Genomic DNA, 12,288 nt, shown 5'->3' with positions numbered 1-12,288 from the left:
ATGTTTCAGTGTATCGATCACACCTAAACTGCCGCATTATGTTTCGAGGTGCGATCAAACCTAAACTGCCGCATTATGTTTGTAATAACGATCCGCGCGCCTAAACTGCATCAGTATTCTGTATTCAAGAGTACCCATAAAAATATTTTGTTGACATTAACAGTGATATTGATAGTAGCAACCAAGAAGCGCATATCAAATCAGTGTTATTGTTTTCAATTTATATTATGACAGCCATAACAGTGAATGGAGTGAGTAGTAGCCAAGCAGAGCGCCACTAAATCGGTGTTATGGTTTCAGTTTGTAACTATTGTACACCTTCAGTATTCAAGTTAGGTCATACCTACACTGATAGTTTCACCTCCAGAACGTCTCAACAGTTGTTCGAGTTCTTCAACTAAAGACAGTTCTATGCGAAATGAGGAGCAATATTTTTATCTTTTGTTTTTTGTAATCCAAGCTGTAATTTGCATAGTTTGCGTAATTACAGCTTGAGAGAGAGTGTTAGAATATGTCAGTATTAGAATGTCCAATATGAAAAGTCTCACGTTTCTATAAGTGTAGACATCCATATCTAGTAGTTTCTATTATCATGTTTTAGTTTAGTGTCTAATAACTTTTTAACCCTAATCAATTTCTAGTCTCCATTGTTCTTCTTATTGGTTTCTCTAATATATCAACTAGTTTTTGAACCCGTCTTACAAACGGGTGTCGTTATATAAATTATTCTGAAAAATATTTGCTATTGTGAGATATGAATATTATATTATATTGATTGCTCGTTCAAATTTCTTATAATGTGAAAACTCCACTCTCCATAAAAAGAAAAAACCCACCCATGAAAATCATAATAATCGGTTTTGGTTTTGGTTTGGTACCCATCGGTTTTTACTATTGGTTCAAATGGTCTCGGTTATTGAAAATCCACTTTTAATGGGTCTAACATTTTAAGCGATTCCAATTTCGGTTCAATTTCTTGTAATTGGGTACCCATGCACACCCCTAAGTTCAATGCACTTGTATCATTTTTCTGATTTCCCGTTAATCATTCTTTGTGGTTCTGATTTCCCGTTAACTATTCTTTGAGGTTAGTTCAATGCATTTGCATCTAGTTTTCGATTTTTCATTAATTATTCTTTCAGGTTAGTTCGATGCAGTTACATCTAGTTTTCGTTTCCATTTGTATCTAGTTTGCGATTTCCTTTTAATCATTCTTCGATGCAGTTGCATCCAATTTCTGATTTTCTGTTAATTATTCTCTAAGATTAGCTCAATGCAAATGCGTCCCGTTTTCAATTTCTTTCCCATTAATATTTGGGGTTAGTTCAATGCATTTGCATCCCATTCCCGATTTTTTGTTAATTATTTTTTGTGGTTAGTTCAATGCATTTGCATCCAATTTCCGATTTTCTATTAATTATTTTTTTAGGTTAGTTCAATGTATTTGCATTCACTTTCTGATTTCTAGTTAATTATCCTTTAAGATTTGTTCAATGCAGTTGCATCCAATTTCACGATTTCTGTTAATCATTCTTTGAGGTCAATTCGGTGAAATTGCATCCATTCAGTTTTGAATTCCGTTAATTATTCTATGAGGTATCCATTTTTCGTTAATTATTCTTTGAAGTTAATTTATCAATGCAGTTGTATCCAGTTTTTGATTTTTCGTTAATTATCTAAGATAAACTGGATTTCCCGTTAATTATCTAAGATAGTGTGTAATACCAATTTCTAATGATCATTTTGTAGTGTCTTTGCAAACATGGCACCAAAAAAAAAATTATAAATGATTCACTGTATGGGATTAACAAAGATACTCAAATTTCTGATTTAAATTACTAATACTACATTCCCATCTAGTAATAATATGCATCGAAGGCATAGGATTCATGTGCAACTACATTGTCAGGTACGTAGCATGGCTGCATGGTTACCCTGCTTTAATGTCGAAAGCCCGCACGCCCAATCTAATATATGGTGCCTGCAGCATGTTGGGGAGTTGGGGTTAGAACCATCCTTGGCAGTGCAAAACATTTGGTTTGTAGTGTCATTCATTCGCCAATCGTTACCCAAATCCAGTGCATTGGAAATGAAAGCATCGACTACTCACTTTTGTGATCCATACTATATTGTTACTGCCACATACAACTATATCCCCAAAGATAATGATATTGAACAAAATAATACGTTTTGTTAAACATTTATCAAGTATCCTATTACTTAACTGTTCAGTAAAAGCAAGATATTTGTCAAATTATTGGGCCAATATCTTTTTTTTTTTTCCGCTATCAATTATTGGGTCAATCTCAACCTTTATAGAGTTGAAAATCAAAGCACATAATATTTACAATGAATCAACGTGAAAAACCTCAAATATTTAATTATTAGAAATAAGCTCTCATTCAATGTTAGAAACCCTCTTAAATAAATGATATAATAGTTTCTACACCCAATTAAGGTGGGCAAGCGTTGAAAATGTTTTGCTATATTAGCTTCATACCTAGCGAGCGTGAATGACATAATATTAGGACAAAAGTAACTTATACTTGATAGACTTCTACGTCAATTAAAAATGGGATTATACTTGTTGCATGTAATATTTTTGCCTCCGTCGCAACTACCCTTCCATTTTTCGGTGGAGGACCAAAGCCTTCATCGTTAAAACTCTATACCGGCCGATTCGGTGTCCATGACGCCCACTATGACGTTGCTCTCGTAGCCACTCTTTCCACATTTTGTACTCGAACCCCATGAAATCTGATGATCTTGTCTTGTGAAGACTTATTGTTCTACTCAGAAAGATGGATACAATCCCTCCAATGCAAATGTGTCAAAGATATCACGTGAATAATATAGCATGCAAGATGCTATGCTTTAATTATTAAAATCGAAGTTAAGTACTATACTAATTGTCAAGCTTTTTCCTCTCTCTAGCAGTGAGTTTGGCTGCAAATCCATTGAAACTTCTTTTGTAGCTATGAACCAAGGAATCTGAAAGCGAACTGGAAACTCAAAAAAAAAAACTATAGAAAAAATAATCACAGGTGATTAAATCAGGATACAAAAAAGTAGAGAAATCCCCAAGTAATGTGAAGAATTAATTAACTAATACGCAATAATTGTACCTGTTCTCAAGAAATTGTTCTAAAATGGTCTGGTGGTGTGCTAGAGATGAATATGCGCTCTTAGTGAGAGCTCCCATATACACAATGTAAACCTTCGTGAAAACAAAATTAAAATTTTCATCATACATTCATACTCTATCTTATAGTCTTCTTGTAAACATTTAAACATCCATGATAGAGAATAGTCCATTCTTTTCCTTTCTTTTTTTTTGGTAAGGCTGGCTTAGGGACTGAAAAACCCATACCATTTCACATAAAATAAAAAAAGGGACAGACAAAAGATGTGTTTGAAAAAGCAAAAACCAAATGGTATTATTAGGGAGAAGTGGAGGATGAGCAAAGTGTTACTTTGTGATCATCAACAAAGCGAGAACAATAGACGATGCTTAAGAAGGAGATTAGAATAAAATAGTGAGTACTTAATCAATTACATCATACTAAATACATTAAGCTAAAAATGCTGGTGAGATTACCCACCAAACTGAAGCCATTGAATGTATTGCTGCTTGTTGCAAATGGGGAGGGGGAATTGAATCAGGGTATTCGAGGCAGAAGCAAAAGAAGTCGGATAAATCCTGTCATTAAACTGCTAACTTGTCAGCCTCTCTATACCACCATTGTAATGTTAACTATCTTGATTGACTACAAATCTCTTCAATATCCATAAACAGTGGTTGAAATGACGAATGTACCTTCTGAATTTCTCGGTAGCAAAGCAAGCATTATCGACGATAACTATGAGAAGCAAAGCGGTCTGTTGTAGACACAACTCCAGCCATGCATTGCCATAGGAAAACTCTCCACTCATAAGGCAAGTTGACCTTCCAAATTCTTGACTTGTTTCTACCAACGTTCTTTCTATGAGCCTAATAATAATTGGTATCCAAGTTCCAGACTAATGAGGGCCATCACACAAACAAAAGAGAAAGAGGAAATCCACTTGATTTTTTTTTTTCGACTAATCTGTGTTTCCAATATTGCTGCAATGGGAAAGACAATATGTAATCAGAAAGTATTGCATTTCTACTTACGAGAAAAAAGAAAATAGTCATTATAGATAAAACAACTAATGCAATAATTTGATATGAAACATTTCGGACTATTCAGGTTTAATATCAATTTTTCTTCCCTCGATAATGAGCATAAGACCATCAATCAACATGGAAAAGCAATCGTACTTATAACTCATTTTTTAGGAATACAATATTCTATGATATCTAGAAGCCAACTTTCTGGTTATGGTATTAACTTCTGCCTTTCTGTAGCAACTATGCGCTTGTCTTCTCTTAGCCTCGTAACTATCTTTCATCCTGCAAATGCAATCCACATTTCTCAATGACTTTCACATACAAAACTGTTGAGTGAGTTATGTTATTGCAACATGCACCAACAGGGACCAATACTCTGCAACACTGTGCAACGCAGCATATATAAAGATAAAATATGGAGGCGGTTTGCCTAGGGAAAGGTAGGCTTATTAGAAATAATTCGCAGATGGAAAATACCTTAGAGTAACCACTTTCAACAATCAATCAGAACAGAAAAAGGCTTTTAAGATAGTGTCGTGATTCATATAGGTGATATGCTTAATATAATGCACATATTGACTGAGATGGTGTCTCATATGCAGTGTATACTGATAACAATCCCCATTGTAACTGCAAATGTTGAGGATGAGAAGGACACAAAGTCCAGCAACATAAGCTGGAATAAATCTACTTTGTTCTTTGAAACAAAATTTCATATTGTACCTCTCCAACCAATTCAAGCCACCCATTAATAAGTTTACTTGGAAATGAGATGTAACTGCAGATGACTGACAAACCTTATTTAGCTTCGTCTCCACTTTTCTTAGCTTAATTTTTAACTCCTCAATATCCCCAACCAGCTTGGATTCCCCCTTAGCCTTAGCTACTCTCCCATCATCCACATCCTTAGTTATGTTCAACTCTTCGGCATCCTGTTTCAACTCCTACACATCCTTGAGTACTTTCATGTTCATGGCAACCTACCCAAAGGAAAAAACCAACTTCTATATAACGATTTCCTATAAGAGATATAAGTACTCTAATATAATATACATTACAAAATGAAAAGATCACGGGATATTAGTCATACTGGAGAATGGGATCGATTGAGGAGAACGACTCTCGGTTTGATTTCTTCAATTTGATGTGTCTTTCATTATCTTTTCGTGAACTGTTAAAAAACATGAAAACAATAAGAGCAATGAAATAAACCAAAACCTGAGAACTTTTCATATTCACCAATCTACTGGTGATTTCCTCCTCTCTTTCATCCCAGAAAAGACTCTGATACTAATCAAAAGTCCTTAGTCCTTACCCCTTCTACTAAACATGCATCCAATTTATTGTATTACTCAAACAAAGTGAAACCAAAGAAAATAAAATAATAATTATATAATACTGAAACACTAAAGGAAAGATAAAGGAATAAAAGTCATATAAGAATTGATGAAACAAACCTGAGAATTGCGAGAGCAACGATTGAATGGTTTTTTTTGGTTTTACCACATCAAAGGACTTGGCTGTAGATAATTGAAAGCAAAACATAGTTTCAAAATAACGTATTTAAAACAAACTCAGCGAGACATTCTAACAATCACTTAAGATGTAGTAACACACTTAAGCACTCTTCTACTAAGCTAAAGATCCTTTCGGGATACATAGAACCATAAGATAGATCAAGTCCAACAAAAAACCTTTTCTACAAACAAAAAATACTAATAAAGTAAAGTCTAGGTATGTTATTTAATTTCTTCTAAACATGCTACTTTTCAAACCCAGTGTTGAATAGCTTATTGATGTGGTAACCACACTAAAAAGCATATTGATGTGTCTATATTGATTTGAATGTGCCAATCAAAATTTTCAAGTATGTCGATAGTGCATGTCAATAGTTCATTAAACAAATTGTGAAATCTGGACAACACACTAAAAAATATGTATATTGTGGTTTTCCTTGGTTTTACTTTAGCCAATCTGCTCCAAAACTTAAAATGTCTAAAATGATATTTTAATCCAAAAACATTTTAAACTATCTGAGTGAAGATAAACCTGTAAGCATTGATTTTGTAGTAAGTCAAAGTTACTAATTTTGCATAGTACATAATCAAAAGATATATTTGTTAACACGATAGGGCATACATATTTGAAGAATTGAAGTAGAATTTGATATTCAGTAATTCTTCAAGATAGGGCCAATGGTATTCATTTAACATTGACCATCTTTATTCAAAGTATGTGATTCTAACGAAATATACACATTTAGAAAAAAACTGGAAGAAGAAGAAGAGAAATACCTTATTAATTGGAGAATTTTAAATCAATGATTGTGGCTTGTGCAAAAATCCCAAAAAGATGGAGGTACCCGTTCATAATCGCTTATCATCATGAGATTGAAGCCCTACAATTGCATAAAAGATCATATTCAAACAATTCATATATCTAAGACCAAATCAGAAAGTTTGATAATGTCATCTCAAATTTGTAAATTTATTGTAAATAAGGTTCATATAATTTACTTGTATGATATGTTCATATCAAGTGTGCATGAATCCCGATGTTTTAGCCAACATTCACATAAAATATAATATTTCAATCAATTTATAAAATAGGCATTTGGATAGAATGTTCCACTTGATCTAGTATATTGGTCGAGGCTACTGCTATAGTTCCATTACCATTGTCAAGCTTTGTATAACTCTAAAAGAATATCAAAGAAACTAAGATTGTAACCATTATGACGAATAGATCTCTTTTCTTAAAGAAAACATAATCTAAATTGTATCCAATGACTTTTAGGGGGTATGGTGAGAGCAATTTAATACAATTTGATTCTAGAAAGTTTCACCATTTATAAGTTTTTCGAAGACACAAACACAGTAAGAAGCTCTGTATACGATATGATATCTTAACATGAGGTGCATTGAACTGGCTATCGGTGGAGAAGAGTCTTTCAATCTGGAGACACTTTAGATCCTAAAAAAGAACTCCAAAATAAGTGTTTTCATGCCCGATAATTATATCGTACTACCCTCGTTACAACAACTTCCATAAAGTGATAAAAAAAAAACCTCAAACATTGAAGTTCCAAGGTTTGTATAGCTCTTTCACAAAATATTTTGCACTTCCTATCACTGGATAATTAGTAATTCTCTGTAAAAGCCATTTGTGTTCGGGCTCATTAAAACTATAGTTGTCGCAATATAATGTATCATTGGCCTTTACTTCACTACTGCTTTCCTTACTAATGCGAATAGAGAAATAGAATTACAATAGAAGTCAGCATGCCATGATGCCTAAGCTGCAACAGCAGTAGCATTGACACCTTCAGGTTCATGGGCAACAAAAAGTTTCAAACACATCATTAGATATTCACGAACATAACTGGGGCACTTTGAAAAGCAATCACGTGCCTTGCTATGCCTCCCAACCTTCAAAAATGCTTCAATCATACGGAGAACTACAGAAGTAGATGGAAACTTCTTATTAGATCCACGCGTTGAGAAAGCTAATAGCATCATCCCCGGACCGGACTTGGAGATATGATCGATAAATGGATCAAGAAAAGGTGAGAAACCGTGACCGTTCATCAATCCAAGAAGGATCGAGTGCCTCATTGAACCTTCCCTCAGCCAACAACTTCCAAATCAACATTTTGTATGTTGAATCCGAGGCTTTAAGTGGTGTTCACGAACCGTCTTGAACGAAACTTGCGCCTCTGTAGTTTTTTCTCTTTGGCAAAACCCGTTCACCACTTCTTCAAAAGCGGGACCGGCATCTGTGATCCCAAAGTTTTTGACCATCGTTCAACGAGTTGGATGCCTTTTTCACATCACCAGCCACGCATTGCCCAAAAATCAAATAAGTCCAAGTCTTGGAATCGGGAATGTGTCGGATGCTTTCATCTCACTCATCATCAAAACTGCTTCACCTCCGCGGTAGCAAGATGGTAGATGATTTTATTGTAAAGTTCACTGGAAGGTGCGCATCCTCCTTTTTCCATGGCCTTGAGGATTTTATCACATTCCTTCACTTTTTCAACACGATCAATGACTTAACAACTTCATCAAAAATAGGCGTTGTCGGGCTATATCCACCCTCGGTGAAAGTCTCCACAACTTTAGAAAACAACCGCGATATCTAACTCTCTACCCCACTCTACAACATTTGAAGAGAGACACGCATCATCACGAGCGGGAGGCTTAGTTGCGAGAACCCATCTTGTACTCATACAACTCCACGGCATCCTCAATAAGTTGCTTCTTACAAAACAGTAGCATAACAAAGAATATGTCTCCATCTCCATTTCATGACCACATGCCTTCATTTCCACAACAATATGCCAAAAGGCATGCACCCAATGTAACGAAAATTGTGTGAATGGGCTAAAACCTTAACCACAGCATCATATAAGAAGTAATCGGGTAAAAAAAGAAAGTAACTTGAAACCACCGGAAGAAAAGAATTTTCCGTGGATTACCAACCACCTTCTCAACTACCATTTTAATTAACTTCGGAGACCAAATACGGTTGATATCAAGTATCTTAATTTGGGCGTCATTTGGGAAATCAAACCAATCTTTTTTCATTAATAACATTAGAAATCCTAGAAGCCACTTGCTTCATAGAATTCTCAGCCCGATTTGTTACTATACATTCCCTTCAACTTGTCCAAATCATCCAAAGAACCCATCCTTTTGAAAACCGCCGACAAGAACCTTATCATCGTTGTCTTAGAAATCCGGAACCCTTTTTCTTTTTCATAACTTGCAATAACCGCCAAAACTATTTTAATTATTTAACCCAAATTAAACTTTGAGTCGACATCATCAACCTCTCTTTTTGTTTCTGCGGTCTTAAGCGAATCGATGATTGATTCGAAAAGCTTCTGGTTTAAATTGAGTCTGGTTAGATCATAAACCCGTCTTGACTCTTCCTCGTAACGTTTCTTATAGTATGACTAAAGCTCTTCTTCTTCAAGCGGCAGACCACTTTTTGTCCGAATCCTTGATGGCCCGAAGTACCTACAAAGACGTACCATCAACTGCTCAACATTTAGTTTCATTGCTGCAAGTGATGATGAGTGAGTATCCTTCATCTTTTCTATGAAAAACAAATTACCTTATGCCACTTCAGTTTACGTGTATCCTTATTCCTATCCTCTGTTACAGTCATTTCCTCGGAAAAATCTTTCAATAATGTGGGGCAACTTTCCTTACGGTACATAGCAATGAAGGGAATCTGAAAAAGGAAAAGAAACAATTAATGAGCATATAATAATGTTTTGGAGAATGTTTTGGAGAAGGCACATAATACTTTAGTTCCATAGGGTATATATAAACAGGATAAGGGAATCTGAAAAAGGAAAAGAAACAATTAATGAGAATGATGGGTTTTGGAGAAAGCAAAGCCGAGAGAAGAAGAAAAGTAGCTGATTTCAAGCTCCGTTGCACTTCAGGTACGAATAATTTTACAGCACCGTGAAAAATAAACAAAACAAAAATTCTTTTAGAGTTTCTCTTACCAGGTTCGAAGAGCGGTTGAGGTTAGAGTTAACCTTCCATTCTGAGTGGGAGACCTCTACAGCAGTTTTGTTGTTTCCCCCTTTTTTTTTTTTCCCGATTCATTGTTTACCATCTTAGCGAATTCTTCCAAGTCATTTTCCTCTAGAAAACAGTTATATCTTACCGAAGGACCAAATGGATCTGAATTCATAAAAATAATTATTTCAAAACAAATAATCAAATTAGTTCGAATAAAGAAAACAACATCGCGCGATAATCCAAAACCCATCATTACGAGCAGAGTCAATACCTTAACTTTCAGGCGATTTCATCGAAGTCGCTATATATTTGATCATCGGATACATAAGGCACATAGTATTGAAGAACATCGTCACTATCATTGAGTATTAAAAAAGGTGCCCCTAGCCAAAAGCACTCCATTCTTTAAAAGACTCCCATAAATCAGCTAACATAAAATAAGATTGAAGAGTGAGTTTGGAGTGAATAAAAAGAAAAGCTGCCCATGGTAATCCCGACATTCATAATTTCGCAATTGATTCTAGAAGAGTTTCATACGAAACAAAGATTCGGTGGGTTTTGCAGACTTTTTAAGGTGTTCACCAGTTTTTTCTCCGTTTTTTTTTTCTTAATCCATCCTGATTTCTCGTGAGTAAAAAGGGTACTTAAAATTAGCCTACGTGGACACCCTCAGAGAGCAGGAAAAGGGACTGCTATTATATATATATAAAGATGTCACAACTCTCCTACGCATCACCACTAACATAGAATTTAACACAATTTAACATTTCACTCTGTGTACTTCGTTGACAAAAGAATTTATTATCACAAGCATGTAAGAAAATAGTTTGTGGAAGTTTGGTAGATTCCATGTGTATCATTGAAAAATTGTAGTGTACAACTTCAATGGATTGGCGGGGATGTTGTAAGGAAAAGAAGTCAGATTAGATGGAAATTAGAATAACCCATAACGATATACGTGAATCTAATATCCGATATAAGGTTTGCAGGATCCATGTTGGCTTATGACCACGCCAGATTGCCAGAGAGACAAATATGCAATATACGTAGGGCCTTAGGGTCCCGGCTAGGACTTGCACTTCGGTGTAATTTGAATAGGCCAAGCGAGAGCACAGCAAAACCCACGGCTGAAGCAAACCGTATAGCAACCATGCAACCTCATGCTACTTACCAAGTAGGTCAATAGTTTAGCTACCAGGCATTGCTTCAGTGAACCTCAGAGTTAATCGTTAACAGCACAAGCATAAGCCCTCCTTAGATGGGAACACGCCTCAAAATTAATCATTATGTCCAGCCAAAGTACACTAGCTCCTTCGGCTACTTTCATGCGAAGTGGATCCAGAGTAACGAAGATATACTGTATTCTGAGGATGTTAGACAATTTCAGCTCATGTAAACTATAGTTGCAAGTTAAAAGATATGACGGACTCAAAGAATATGAGCTCAGAAAGTGACTGTACTAGTAAAACCACATTCCCTGCAAAAGAAAGCATATTTCTTTCTAGATTGATCTTTATCAGTGTAAACCGGCAAACTTTACTTCATTGGTCTTGAGGCCTTCACCACCTAGCATCCAACAACAGCTTCCTGAAACTATAACTTCTTCCGCCACCAATGGTACTCAACCTCTAGCTTATAATCAATGAACTCAAATCGATCATTTCCCACGGCCGAACATTTCTCTGAAGCTCCAAGTAATTGCTCCTCTCTCCGTCCAGCAGCAATTCACAAATTAGTTGGCACTTCACAAGTTTTGCGATGTAGGATGAGATAGGATAGATAGAACAATAAACAACTTGAGAGAAATATTACCACTCACAGATGTACCGTGACAACTCACACTACTGAGCTTCTGCACTAGAGCCTCTACGACAATGTCAGAGAGATTGGGCTTCGGAGCTACAGTGGTTAGGTTGTCGATGGTTTAAGCATTACCTAGCCAGAAAGATTTAGGACAAGTAACCTCTCGATCAGAAAGATTTAGGACAAATAACCTCGTGTCAGGTCCTACACAAAGATTGGACAACATGGATAATGAGGCCAAACCAGTTCCCAGTGGTTCTTCAGGCCATGACCTAAAGTAGAAACAATGCCCAGCTCCTTAAATGGTATCTACTATTTCGCAACAAAAATAAAGGAATATAAAGCATTTTCCTCAATTCCTGCACATTTTCATATCACTCTGTGCAAGAAATCATTAAGAAACATGTACATTTTTATCTCAGTTCACATAGGTGCCAACACGAAAAACCCCAACTTGGGAAGCTAAAGAGCGGTTCATAGTAAATTAGTAATAGATTAGAAAATCAAAGATAGCGACTCTATCAACATTCATTTGAGGTTTCCTACAGGTCACGTTCATGACAAACAAAATTGCTATACTTCAACAGTCTCTACCTCAAATTAACAGAAAGACAGACAATTTTCTAAACAGACTGTTTTCTAAAACATAGATCCATCTAGACTACTTCATTATATCCACAATATCACTTGTTGATTGTATCACATACTCTTTCACTATATAATCTTTATAGTATGAACCTATCTATGATGTACCATTTATTTTGACTGTACTAACACTTAAACATTTTGGTT

General features: G+C 35.5%; 1 long non-coding RNA gene across 1 annotated transcript; it reads right to left on the bottom strand.

Annotated features, from left to right (window-relative positions):
- Positions 1-9,138: 9,138 nt before the first annotated feature.
- On the bottom strand, positions 9,139-9,854 carry LOC147480718 (uncharacterized). The gene is made up of 3 exons (XR_015206930.1): positions 9,675-9,854; positions 9,272-9,391; positions 9,139-9,174 (listed from the first exon to the last, which is right to left on the bottom strand). It is a non-coding gene; the product is annotated as an uncharacterized LOC147480718 (long non-coding RNA).
- Between the last annotated feature and the right edge of the window lie 2,434 nt (positions 9,855-12,288).

The sequence above is a fragment of the Coptis chinensis genome, chromosome 8 (assembly GCF_015680905.1).
Source record: "Coptis chinensis isolate HL-2020 chromosome 8, ASM1568090v1, whole genome shotgun sequence".
Lineage (NCBI taxonomy): Eukaryota > Viridiplantae > Streptophyta > Magnoliopsida > Ranunculales > Ranunculaceae > Coptis > Coptis chinensis.
The sequence above is the reverse complement of the archived record's forward strand: the minus strand, read 5'-3'. Positions and strand labels throughout refer to the sequence as shown.